The 13,231-nt window shown below is 39.9% G+C and overlaps 12 non-coding genes across 12 annotated transcripts; all 12 read left to right on the forward strand.

Annotated features, from left to right (window-relative positions):
• The first annotated feature begins 153 nt into the window (after window positions 1-153).
• trnav-aac (transfer RNA valine (anticodon AAC)) lies at window positions 154-226 on the forward strand. Its single transcript has one exon. It is a non-coding gene; the product is annotated as a tRNA-Val (tRNA).
• A 2,065-nt stretch (window positions 227-2,291) lies between these two features.
• trnav-aac (transfer RNA valine (anticodon AAC)) lies at window positions 2,292-2,364 on the forward strand. Its single transcript has one exon. It is a non-coding gene; the product is annotated as a tRNA-Val (tRNA).
• Window positions 2,365-2,826: 462 nt separating this feature from the next.
• Window positions 2,827-2,899, forward strand: trnav-aac (transfer RNA valine (anticodon AAC)). The gene has a single exon. It is a non-coding gene; the product is annotated as a tRNA-Val (tRNA).
• Window positions 2,900-3,361: 462 nt separating this feature from the next.
• trnav-aac (transfer RNA valine (anticodon AAC)) lies at window positions 3,362-3,434 on the forward strand. The gene has a single exon. It is a non-coding gene; the product is annotated as a tRNA-Val (tRNA).
• Window positions 3,435-4,425: 991 nt separating this feature from the next.
• On the forward strand, window positions 4,426-4,498 carry trnav-aac (transfer RNA valine (anticodon AAC)). The gene has a single exon. It is a non-coding gene; the product is annotated as a tRNA-Val (tRNA).
• Window positions 4,499-4,961: 463 nt separating this feature from the next.
• Window positions 4,962-5,034, forward strand: trnav-uac (transfer RNA valine (anticodon UAC)). Its single transcript has one exon. It is a non-coding gene; the product is annotated as a tRNA-Val (tRNA).
• A 1,530-nt stretch (window positions 5,035-6,564) lies between these two features.
• trnav-uac (transfer RNA valine (anticodon UAC)) lies at window positions 6,565-6,637 on the forward strand. Its single transcript has one exon. It is a non-coding gene; the product is annotated as a tRNA-Val (tRNA).
• Window positions 6,638-7,099: 462 nt separating this feature from the next.
• Window positions 7,100-7,172, forward strand: trnav-uac (transfer RNA valine (anticodon UAC)). The gene has a single exon. It is a non-coding gene; the product is annotated as a tRNA-Val (tRNA).
• A 1,530-nt stretch (window positions 7,173-8,702) lies between these two features.
• trnav-uac (transfer RNA valine (anticodon UAC)) lies at window positions 8,703-8,775 on the forward strand. The gene has a single exon. It is a non-coding gene; the product is annotated as a tRNA-Val (tRNA).
• A 462-nt stretch (window positions 8,776-9,237) lies between these two features.
• trnav-aac (transfer RNA valine (anticodon AAC)) lies at window positions 9,238-9,310 on the forward strand. Its single transcript has one exon. It is a non-coding gene; the product is annotated as a tRNA-Val (tRNA).
• A 1,532-nt stretch (window positions 9,311-10,842) lies between these two features.
• On the forward strand, window positions 10,843-10,915 carry trnav-aac (transfer RNA valine (anticodon AAC)). Its single transcript has one exon. It is a non-coding gene; the product is annotated as a tRNA-Val (tRNA).
• Window positions 10,916-12,445: 1,530 nt separating this feature from the next.
• Window positions 12,446-12,518, forward strand: trnav-aac (transfer RNA valine (anticodon AAC)). The gene has a single exon. It is a non-coding gene; the product is annotated as a tRNA-Val (tRNA).
• Window positions 12,519-13,231: the final 713 nt, after the last annotated feature.

Raw genomic sequence — 13,231 nt, forward strand, 5'->3', positions numbered from 1 at the left:
ATTTGCCTCACAGGTGAAAGGACCCTGATTTGGCACTGGGTGGAAGCATCCCATTGGTTTCACATTTGAACTGAAAAAATGAGTTTTTCGGAACGATTCTTAACTACCTGATCAATTTGTCTGTGGCTCTTTCATATTTTTGACATATCAGCTGTTTCCATAGTGTAGTGGTTATCACACTCGCCTAACACGCGATAGGTCCCTGGTTCGAAACCAGGTGGAAACATTCTGAATACACTTTTTGAGTTAAAACAACACCCTTTTTTACAGCAATTCGAAACTAACTACTTTGAGTTTGGCTCTTTCACATTGTTGCAGTAGTCAGCTGTTTCTACACTGTAGTGGTTTTTGCATTCACCTCAAACTAGAAAGGTCACCGATTCGATACCAGTTTTCTAACAATAACAACTGGTGTCACCTTCTAGCTGATCATATTCTGCCTTTTGTTACTTTTCGAAACGACCCAACTACTTTGTTTGTGGCGCTTTCATAGTGAAACAACAGTCAGCTGTTTCCAAATTAGGGTGATGATATCATTTGCCTCACAGGAGAAAGGTCCCTGATTTGGCACTGGGTGGAAGCATCCCATTGGTTTCACATTTGAACTGAAAAAATGAGTTTTTCGGAACGATTCTTAACTACCTGATCAATTTGTCTGTGGGTCTTTCATATTTTTGACATAGCAGCTGTTTCCATAGTGTAATGGTTATCACACTCGCCTAACACGCGATAGGTCCCTGGTTCGAAACCAGGCGGAAACATTCTGAATACCCTTTTTGATTTAAAAAAAAACACCCTTTTTTACAGCAATTCGAAACTAACTACTTTGAGTTTGGCTCTTTCACATTGTTGCAGTAGTCAGCTGTTTCTACACTGTAGTGGTTTTTGCATTCACCTCAAACTAGAAAGGTCACCGATTCGATACCAGTTTTCTAACAATAACAACTGGTGTCACCTTCTAGCTGATCATATTCTGCCTTTTGTTACTTTTCGAAACGACCCAACTACTTTGTTTGTGGCGCTTTCATAGTGAAACAACAGTCAGCTGTTTCCAAATTAGGGTGATGATATCATTTGCCTCACAGGAGAAAGGTCCCTGATTTGGCACTGGGTGGAAGCATCCCATTGGTTTCACATTTGAACTGAAAAAATGAGTTTTTCGGAACGATTCTTAACTACCTGATCAATTTGTCTGTGGCTCTTTCATATTTTTGACATAGCAGCTGTTTCCATAGTGTAGTGGTTATCACACTAGCCTAACACGCGATAGGTCCCTGGTTCGAAACCAGGCGGAAACAATCTGAATACCCTTTTTGATTTAAAAAAAAACACCTTTTTTTACAGCAATTCGAAACTAACTACTTTGAGTTTGGCTCTTTCACATTGTTGCAGTAGTCAGCTGTTTCTACACTGTAGTGGTTTTTGCATTCACCTCAAACTAGAAAGGTCACCGATTCGATACCAGGTTTCTAACAATAACAACTGGTGTCACTTTCTAGCTGATCATATTTTGCCTTTTGTTAGTTTTCGAAACTACCCAACTACTTTGTTTGTGGCGCTTTCATAGTGAAACAACAGTCAGCTGTTTCCAAATTAGGGTGATGATATCATTTGCCTCACAGGAGAAAGGTCCCTGATTTGGCACTGGGTGGAAGCATCCCATTGGTTTCACATTTGAACTGAAAAAATGAGTTTTTCGGAACGATTCTTAACTACCTGATCAATTTGTCTGTGGCTCTTTCATATTTTTGACATATCAGCTGTTTCCATAGTGTAGTGGTTATCACACTCGCCTAACACGCGATAGGTCCCCGGTTCGAAACAGTTGGAAACATTCTGAATACCCTTTTTGATTTAAAAAAACACCCTTTTTTACAGCAATTCGAAACTAACTACTTTGGGTTTGGCTCTTTCACATTGTTGCAGTAGTCAGCTGTTTCTACACTGTAGTGGTTTTCACATTCACCTCAAACTAGAAAGGTCACCGATTCGATACCAGGTTGCAACAATAACCACTGGTGTCACCTTGCTGATCATATTCTGCCTTTGTTAGTTTTCGAAATGACCCAACTACTTTGTTTGTGGCGCTTTCATAGTGTAACAACAGTCAGCTGTTTCCATTTTAGGGTGATGATGACATTTGCCTCACAGGTGAAAGGTCCCTGATTTGGCACTGGGTGGAAGCATCCCATTGGTTTCACATTTGAACTGAAAAAATGAGTTTTTCGGAACGATTCTTAACTACCTGATCAATTTGTCTGTGGCTCTTTCATATTTTTGACATATCAGCTGTTTCCATAGTGTAGTGGTTATCACACTCGCCTAACACGCGATAGGTCCCTGGTTCGAAACCAGGTGGAAACATTCTGAATACACTTTTTGAGTTAAAAAAACACCCTTTTTTACAGCAATTCGAAACTAACTACTTTGAGTTTGGCTCTTTCACATTGTTGCAGTAGTCAGCTGTTTCTACACTGTAGTGGTTTTTGCATTCACCTCAAACTAGAAAGGTCACCGATTCGATACCAGGTTTCTAACAATAACAACTGGTGTCACCTTCTAGCTGATCATATTCTGCCTTTTGTTAGTTTTCGAAACGACCCAACTACTTTGTTTGTGGCGCTTTCATAGTGAAACAACAGTCAGCTGTTTCCAAATTAGGGTGATGATATCATTTGCCTCACAGGAGAAAGGTCCCTGATTTGGCACTGGGTGGAAGCATCCCATTGGTTTCACATTTGAACTGAAAAAATGAGTTTTTCGGAACGATTCTTAACTACCTGATCAATTTGTCTGTGGCTCTTTCATATTTTTGACATATCAGCTGTTTCCATAGTGTAGTGGTTATCACACTCGCCTAACACGCGATAGGTCCCTGGTTCGAAACCAGGTGGAAACATTCTGAATACACTTTTTGAGTTAAAAAAACACCCTTTTTTACAGCAATTCGAAACTAACTACTTTGAGTTTGGCTCTTTCACATTGTTGCAGTAGTCAGCTGTTTCTACACTGTAGTGGTTTTTGCATTCACCTCAAACTAGAAAGGTCACCGATTCGATACCAGGTTTCTAACAATAACAACTGGTGTCACTTTCTAGCTGATCATATTTTGCCTTTTGTTAGTTTTCGAAACTACCCAACTACTTTGTTTGTGGCGCTTTCATAGTGAAACAACAGTCAGCTGTTTCCAAATTAGGGTGATGATATCATTTGCCTCACAGGAGAAAGGTCCCTGATTTGGCACTGGGTGGAAGCATCCCATTGGTTTCACATTTGAACTGAAAAAATGAGTTTTTCGGAACGATTCTTAACTACCTGATCAATTTGTCTGTGGCTCTTTCATATTTTTGACATATCAGCTGTTTCCATAGTGTAGTGGTTATCACACTCGCCTAACACGCGATAGGTCCCTGGTTCGAAACCAGGTGGAAACATTCTGAATACACTTTTTGAGTTAAAAAAACACCCTTTTTTACAGCAATTCGAAACTAACTACTTTGAGTTTGGCTCTTTCACATTGTTGCAGTAGTCAGCTGTTTCTACACTGTAGTGGTTTTTGCATTCACCTCAAACTAGAAAGGTCACCGATTCGATACCAGTTTTCTAACAATAACAACTGGTGTCACCTTCTAGCTGATCATATTCTGCCTTTTGTTACTTTTCGAAACGACCCAACTACTTTGTTTGTGGCGCTTTCATAGTGAAACAACAGTCAGCTGTTTCCAAATTAGGGTGATGATATCATTTGCCTCACAGGAGAAAGGTCCCTGATTTGGCACTGGGTGGAAGCATCCCATTGGTTTCACATTTTAACTGAAAAAATGAGTTTTTCGGAACGATTCTTAACTACCTGATCAATTTGTCTGTGGCTCTTTCATATTTTTGACATATCAGCTGTTTCCATAGTGTAGTGGTTATCACACTCGCCTAACACACGATAGGTCCCCGGTTCGAAACAGTTGGAAACATTCTGAATACCCTTTTTGATTTAAAAAAACACCCTTTTTTACAGCAATTCGAAACTAACTACTTTGGGTTTGGCTCTTTCACATTGTTGCAGTAGTCAGCTGTTTCTACACTGTAGTGGTTTTCACATTCACCTCAAACTAGAAAGGTCACCGATTCGATACCAGGTTGCAACAATAACCACTGGTGTCACCTTGCTGATCATATTCTGCCTTTGTTAGTTTTCGAAATGACCCAACTACTTTGTTTGTGGCGCTTTCATACTGTAACAACAGTCAGCTGTTTCCATTTTAGGGTGATGATGACATTTGCCTCACAGGAGAAAGGTCCCTGATTTGGCACTGGGTGGAAGCATCCCATTGGTTTCACATTTGAAATGAAAAAATGAGTTTTTCGGAACGATTCTTAACTACCTGATCAATTTGTCTGTGGCTCTTTCATATTTTTGACATATCAGCTGTTTCCATAGTGTAGTGGTTATCACACTCGCCTAACACGCGATAGGTCCCTGGTTCGAAACCAGGTGGAAACATTCTGAATACACTTTTTGAGTTAAAAAAACACCCTTTTTTACAGCAATTCGAAACTAACTACTTTGAGTTTGGCTCTTTCACATTGTTGCAGTAGTCAGCTGTTTCTACACTGTAGTGGTTTTTGCATTCACCTCAAACTAGAAAGGCTCACCGATTCGATACCAGGTTTCTAACAATAACAACTGGTGTCACTTTCTAGCTGATCATATTTTGCCTTTTGTTAGTTTTCGAAACTACCCAACTACTTTGTTTGTGGCGCTTTCATAGTGAAACAACAGTCAGCTGTTTCCAAATTAGGGTGATGATATCATTTGCCTCACAGGAGAAAGGTCCCTGATTTGGCACTGGGTGGAAGCATCCCATTGGTTTCACATTTGAAATGAAAAAATGAGTTTTTCGGAACGGTTCTTAACTACCTGATCAATTTGTCTGTGATTCTTTCATATTTTTGACATATAAGCTGTTTCCATAGTGTAGTGGTTATCATGATTGCCTTACATGCGATAGGTCCCTGGTTCGAAACCAGGTGGAAACATTCTGAATACCCTTTTTGATTCAAAAAAACACCCTTTTTTACAGCAATTCGAAACTAACTACTTTGGGTTTGGCTCTTTCACATTGTTGCAGTAGTCAGCTGTTTCTACACTGTAGTGGTTTTCACATTCACCTCAAACTAGAAAGGTCACCGATTCGATACCAGTTTTCTAACAATAACAACTGGTGTCACCTTCTAGCTGATCATATTCTGCCTTTTGTTACTTTTCGAAACGACCCAACTACTTTGTTTGTGGCGCTTTCATAGTGAAACAACAGTCAGCTGTTTCCAAAGTAGGGTGATGATCACATTTGCCTCACAGGAGAAAGGTCCCTGATTTGGCACTGGGTGGAAGCATCCCATTGGTTTCACATTTGAACTGAAAAAATGAGTTTTTCGGAATGATTCTTAACTACCTGATCAATTTGTCTGTGGCTCTTTCATATCTTTGACATATCAGCTGTTTCCATAGTGTAGTGGTTATCACTCTTGCCTAACACGCGATAGGTCCCTGGTTCGAAACCAGCTGGAAACATTCTGAATACACTTTTTGAGTTAAAAAAACACCCTTTTTTACAGCAATTCGAAACTAACTACTTTGAGTTTGGCTCTTTCACATTGTTGCGGTAGTCAGCTGTTTCTACACTGTAGTGGTTTTTGCATTCACCTCAAACTAGAAAGGTCACCGATTCGATACCAGGTTGCAACAATAACCACTGGTGTCACCTTCTAGCTGATCATATTCTGCCTTTTGTTGCTTTTCGAAACGACCCAACTACTTTGTTTGTGGCGCTTTCATAGTAAAACAACAGTCAGCTGTTTCCAAATTAGGGTGATGATATCATTTGCCTCACAGGAGAAAGGTCCCTGATTTGGCACTGGGTGGAAGCATCCCATTGGTTTCACATTTGAACTGAAAAAATGAGTTTTTTGGAACGATTCTTAACTACCTGATCAATTTGTCTGTGGCTCTTTCATATTTTTGACATATCAGCTGTTTCCATAGTGTAGTGGTTATCACACTCGCCTTACACGCGATGGGTCCCTGGTTCGAAACCAGGGGGAAACATTCTGAATACACTTTTTGAGTAAAAAAACACCCTTTTTTACAGCAATTCGAAACTAACTACTTTGAGTTTGGCTCTTTCACATTGTTGCAGTAGTCAGCTGTCTCTACACTGTAGTGGTTTTCACATTCACCTTAAACTAGAAAGGTCACCGATTCGATACCAGGTTGCAACAATAACCACTGGTGTCACCTTCTAGCTGATCATATTCTGCCTTTTGTTAGTTTTCGAAACTACCCAACTATTATGTTTGTGGCGCTTTCATAGTGAAACAACAGTCAGCTGTTTCCAAATTAGGGTGATGATCACATTTGCCTCACAGGAGAAAGGTCCCTGATTTGGCACTGGGTGGAAGCATCCCATTGGTTTCACATTTGAACTGAAAAAATGAGTTTTTTCGGAATGATTCTTACCTACCTGATCAATTTGTCTGTCGCTCTTTCATATTTTTGACATATCAGCTGTTTCCATAGTGTAGTGGTTATCACGATTGCCTTACATGCGATAGGTCCCTGGTTCGAAACCAGGTGGAAACATTCTGAATACCCTTTTTGATTCAAAAAAACACCCTTTTTTACAGCAATTCGAAACTAACTACTTTGGGTTTGGCTCTTTCACATTGTTGCAGTAGTCAGCTGTTTCTACACTGTAGTGGTTTTCACATTCACCTCAAACTAGAAAGGTCACCGATTCGATACCAGTTTTCTAACAATAACAACTGGTGTCACCTTCTAGCTGATCATATTCTGCCTTTTGTTACTTTTCGAAACGACCCAACTACTTTGTTTGTGGCGCTTTCATAGTGAAACAACAGTCAGCTGTTTCCAAATTAGGGTGATGATATCATTTGCCTCACAGGAGAAAGGTCCCTGATTTGGCACTGGGTGGAAGCATCCCATTGGTTTCACATTTGAAATGAAAAAATGAGTTTTTCGGAACGGTTCTTAACTACCTGATCAATTTGTCTGTGATTCTTTCATATTTTTGACATATAAGCTGTTTCCATAGTGTAGTGGTTATCACGATTGCCTTACATGCGATAGGTTCCTGGTTCGAAACCAGGTGGAAACATTCTGAATACCCTTTTTGATTCAAAAAAACACCCTTTTTTACAGCAATTCGAAACTAACTACTTTGGGTTTGGCTCTTTCACATTGTTGCAGTAGTCAGCTGTTTCTACACTGTAGTGGTTTTCACATTCACCTCAAACTAGAAAGGTCACCGATTCGATACCAGTTTTCTAACAATAACAACTGGTGTCACCTTCTAGCTGATCATATTCTGCCTTTTGTTACTTTTCGAAACGACCCAACTACTTTGTTTGTGGCGCTTTCATAGTGAAACAACAGTCAGCTGTTTCCAAAGTAGGGTGATGATCACATTTGCCTCACAGGAGAAAGGTCCCTGATTTGGCACTGGGTGGAAGCATCCCATTGGTTTCACATTTGAACTGAAAAAATGAGTTTTTCGGAATGATTCTTAACTACCTGATCAATTTGTCTGTGGCTCTTTCATATTTTTGACATATCAGCTGTTTCCATAGTGTAGTGGTTATCACTCTTGCCTAACACGCGATAGGTCCCTGGTTCGAAACCAGCTGGAAACATTCTGAATACACTTTTTGAGTTAAAAAAACACCCTTTTTTACAGCAATTCGAAACTAACTACTTTGAGTTTGGCTCTTTCACATTGTTGCGGTAGTCAGCTGTTTCTACACTGTAGTGGTTTTTGCATTCACCTCAAACTAGAAAGGTCACCGATTCGATACCAGGTTGCAACAATAACCACTGGTGTCACCTTCTAGCTGATCATATTCTGCCTTTTGTTGCTTTTCGAAACGACCCAACTACTTTGTTTGTGGCGCTTTCATAGTAAAACAACAGTCAGCTGTTTCCAAATTAGGGTGATGATATCATTTGCCTCACAGGAGAAAGGTCCCTGATTTGGCACTGGGTGGAAGCATCCCATTGGTTTCACATTTGAACTGAAAAAATGAGTTTTTTGGAACGATTCTTAACTACCTGATCAATTTGTCTGTGGCTCTTTCATATTTTGGACATATCAGCTGTTTCCATAGTGTAGTGGTTATCACACTCGCCTAACACGCGATAGGTCCCTGGTTCGAAACCAGGGGGAAACATTCTGAATACACTTTTTGAGTAAAAAAACACCCTTTTTTACAGCAATTCGAAACTAACTACTTTGAGTTTGGCTCTTTCACATTGTTGCAGTAGTCAGCTGTCTCTACACTGTAGTGGTTTTCACATTCACCTTAAACTAGAAAGGTCACCGATTCGATACCAGGTTGCAACAATAACCACTGGTGTCACCTTCTAGCTGATCATATTCTGCCTTTTGTTAGTTTTCGAAACTACCCAACTATTATGTTTGTGGCGCTTTCATAGTGAAACAACAGTCAGCTGTTTCCAAATTAGGGTGATGATCACATTTGCCTCACAGGAGAAAGGTCCCTGATTTGGCACTGGGTGGAAGCATCCCATTGGTTTCACATTTGAACTGAAAAAATGAGTTTTTTCGGAATGATTCTTACCTACCTGATCAATTTGTCTGTCGCTCTTTCATATTTTTGACATATCAGCTGTTTCCATAGTGTAGTGGTTATCACGATTGCCTTACATGCGATAGGTCCCTGGTTCGAAACCAGGTGGAAACATTCTGAATACCCTTTTTGATTTAAAAAAACACCCTTTTTTACAGCAATTCGAAACTAACTACTTTGGGTTTGGCTCTTTCACATTGTTGCAGTAGTCAGCTGTTTCTACACTGTAGTGGTTTTCACATTCACCTCAAACTAGAAAGGTCACCGATTCGATACCAGTTTTCTAACAATAACAACTGGTGTCACCTTCTAGCTGATCATATTCTGCCTTTTGTTACTTTTCGAAACGACCCAACTACTTTGTTTGTGGCGCTTTCATAGTGAAACAACAGTCAGCTGTTTCCAAATTAGGGTGATGATATCATTTGCCTCACAGGAGAAAGGTCCCTGATTTGGCACTGGGTGGAAGCATCCCATTGGTTTCACATTTGAACTGAAAAAATGAGTTTTTCGGAACGATTCTTAACTACCTGATCGATTTGTCTGTGGCTCTTTCATATTTTTGACATATCAGCTGTTTCCATAGTGTAGTGGTTATCACACTTGCCTAACACGCGATAGGTCCCTGGTTCGAAACCAGGTGGAAACATTCTGAATACACTTTTTGAGTTAAAAAAACACCCTTTTTTACAGCAATTCGAAACTAACTACTTTGAGTTTGGCTCTTTCACATTGTTGCAGTAGTCAGCTGTTTCTACACTGTAGTGGTTTTTGCATTCACCTCAAACTAGAAAGGTCACCGATTCGATACCAGTTTTCTAACAATAACAACTGGTGTCACTTTCTAGCTGATCATATTCTGCCTTTTGTTAGTTTTCGAAACTACCCAACTACTTTGTTTGTGGCGCTTTCATAGTGAAACAACAGTCAGCTGTTTCCAAATTAGGGTGATGATATCATTTGCCTCACAGGAGAAAGGTCCCTGATTTGGCACTGGGTGGAAGCATCCCATTGGTTTCACATTTGAACTGAAAAAATGAGTTTTTCGGAACGATTCTTAACTATCTGATCATTTTGTCTGTGGCTCTTTCATATTTTTGACATATCAGCTGTTTCCATAGTGTAGTGGTTATCACGATTGCCTTACATGCGATAGGTCCCTGGTTTGAAACCAGGTGGAAACATTCTGAATACCCTTTTTGATTTAAAAAAACACCCTTTTTTACAGCAATTCGAAACTAACTACTTTGGGTTTGGCTCTTTCACATTGTTGCAGTAGTCAGCTGTTTCTACACTGAAGTGGTTTTCACATTCACCTCAAACTAGAAAGGTCACCGATTCGATACCAGGTTTCTAACAATAACAACTGGTGTCACCTTCTAGCTGATCATATTCTGCCTTTTGTTGCTTTTCGAAACGACCCAACTACTTTGTTTGTGGCGCTTTCATAGTAAAACAACAGTCAGCTGTTTCCAAATTAGGGTGATGATATCATTTGCCTCACAGGAGAAAGGTCCCTGATTTGGCACTGGGTGGAAGCATCCCATTGGTTTCACATTTGAACTGAAAAAATGAGTTTTTCGGAACGATTCTTAACTACCTGATCAATTTGTCTGTGGCTCTTTCATATTTTTGACATATCAGCTGTTTCCATAGTGTAGTGGTTATCACACTCGCCTAACACGCGATAGGCCCCTGGTTAGAAACCAGGTTGAAACATTCTGAATACACTTTTTGAGTTAAAAAAACACCCTTTTTTACAGCAATTCGAAACTAACTACTTTGAGTTTGGCTCTTTCACATTGTTGCAGTAGTCAGCTGTTTCTACACTGTAGTGGTTTTTGCATTCACCTCAAACTAGAAAGGTCACCGATTCGATACCAGTTTTCTAACAATAACAACTGGTGTCACCTTCTAGCTGATCATATTCTGCCTTTTGTTGCTTTTCGAAACGACCCAACTACTTTGTTTGTGGCGCTTTCATAGTAAAACAACAGTCAGCTGTTTCCAAATTAGGGTGATGATATCATTTGCCTCACAGGAGAAAGGTCCCTGATTTGGCACTGGGTGGAAGCATCCCATTGGTTTCACATTTGAACTGAAAAAATGAGTTTTTCGGAACGATTCTTAACTACCTGATCATTTTGTCTGTGGCTCTTTCATATTTTTGACATATCAGCTGTTTCCATAGTGTAGTGGTTATCACGATTGCCTAACACGCGATAGGTCCCTGGTTCGAAACCAGCTGGAAACATTCTGAATACACTTTTTGAGTTAAAAAAACACCCTTTTTTACAGCAATTCGAAACTAACTACTTTGAGTTTGGCTCTTTCACATTGTTGCGGTAGTCAGCTGTTTCTACACTGTAGTGGTTTTTGCATTCACCTCAAACTAGAAAGGTCACCGATTCGATACCAGGTTGCAACAATAACCACTGGTGTCACCTTCTAGCTGATCATATTCTGCCTTTTGTTGCTTTTCGAAACGACCCAACTACTTTGTTTGTGGCGCTTTCATAGTAAAACAACAGTCAGCTGTTTCCAAATTAGGGTGATGATATCATTTGCCTCACAGGAGAAAGGTCCCTGATTTGGCACTGGGTGGAAGCATCCCATTGGTTTCACATTTGAACTGAAAAAATGAGTTTTTTGGAACGATTCTTAACTACCTGATCAATTTGTCTGTGGCTCTTTCATATTTTTGACATATCAGCTGTTTCCATAGTGTAGTGGTTATCACACTCGCCTAACACGCGATAGGTCCCTGGTTCGAAACCAGGGGGAAACATTCTGAATACACTTTTTGAGTAAAAAAACACCCTTTTTTACAGCAATTCGAAACTAACTACTTTGAGTTTGGCTCTTTCACATTGTTGCAGTAGTCAGCTGTCTCTACACTGTAGTGGTTTTCACATTCACCTTAAACTAGAAAGGTCACCGATTCCATACCAGGTTGCAACAATAACCACTGGTGTCACCTTCTAGCTGATCATATTCTGCCTTTTGTTAGTTTTCGAAACTACCCAACTATTATGTTTGTGGCGCTTTCATAGTGAAACAACAGTCAGCTGTTTCCAAATTAGGGTGATGATCACATTTGCCTCACAGGAGAAAGGTCCCTGATTTGGCACTGGGTGGAAGCATCCCATTGGTTTCACATTTGAACTGAAAAAATGAGTTTTTTCGGAATGATTCTTACCTACCTGATCAATTTGTCTGTCGCTCTTTCATATTTTTGACATATCAGCTGTTTCCATAGTGTAGTGGTTATCACGATTGCCTTACATGCGATAGGTCCCTGGTTCGTAACCAGGTGGAAACATTCTGAATACCCTTTTTGATTCAAAAAAACACCCTTTTTTACAGCAATTCGAAACTAACTACTTTGGGTTTGGCTCTTTCACATTGTTGCAGTAGTCAGCTGTTTCTACACTGTAGTGGTTTTCACATTCACCTCAAACTAGAAAGGTCACCGATTCGATACCAGTTTTCTAACAATAACAACTGGTGTCACCTTCTAGCTGATCATATTCTGCCTTTTGTTACTTTTCGAAACGACCCAACTACTTTGTTTGTGGCGCTTTCATAGTGAAACAACAGTCAGCTGTTTCCAAATTAGGGTGATGATATCATTTGCCTCACAGGAGAAAGGTCCCTGATTTGGCACTGGGTGGAAGCATCCCATTGGTTTCACATTTGAACTGAAAAAATGAGTTTTTCGGAACGATTCTTAACTACCTGATAAATTTGTCTGTGGCTCTTTCATATTTTTGACATATCAGCTGTTTCCATAGTGTAGTGGTTATCACACTTGCCTAACACGCGATAGGTCCCTGGTTCGAAACCAGGTGGAAACATTCTGAATACACTTTTTGAGTTAAAAAAACACCCTTTTTTACAGCAATTCGAAACTAACTACTTTGAGTTTGGCTCTTTCACATTGTTGCAGTAGTCAGCTGTTTCTACACTGTAGTGGTTTTTGCATTCACCTCAAACTAGAAAGGTCACCGATTCGATACCAGGTTTCTAACAATAACAACTGGTGTCACTTTCTAGCTGATCATATTCTGCCTTTTGTTAGTTTTCGAAACTACCCAACTACTTTGTTTGTGGCGCTTTCATAGTGAAACAACAGTCAGCTGTTTCCAAATTAGGGTGATGATATCATTTGCCTCACAGGAGAAAGGTCCCTGATTTGGCACTGGGTGGAAGCATCCCATTGGTTTCACATTTGAACTGAAAAAATGAGTTTTTCGGAACGATTCTTAACTACCTGATCAATTTGTCTGTGGCTCTTTCATATTTTTGACATATCAGCTGTTTCCATAGTGTAGTGGTTATCACACTCGCCTAACACGCGATAGGCCCCTGGTTAGAAACCAGGTGGAAACATTCTGAATACACTTTTTGAGTTAAAAAAACACCCTTTTTTACAGCAATTCGAAACTAACTACTTTGAGTTTGGCTCTTTCACATTGTTGCAGTAGTCAGCTGTTTCTACACTGTAGTGGTTTTCACATTCACCTCAAACTAGAAAGGTCACCGATTCGATACCAGTTTTCTAACAATA

Source organism: Urocampus carinirostris, chromosome 4 (assembly GCF_059441175.1).
Source record: "Urocampus carinirostris isolate Australia breed hairy pipefish chromosome 4, RoL_Ucar_1.0, whole genome shotgun sequence".
NCBI classification, from domain to species: Eukaryota; Metazoa; Chordata; class Actinopteri; order Syngnathiformes; family Syngnathidae; genus Urocampus; species Urocampus carinirostris.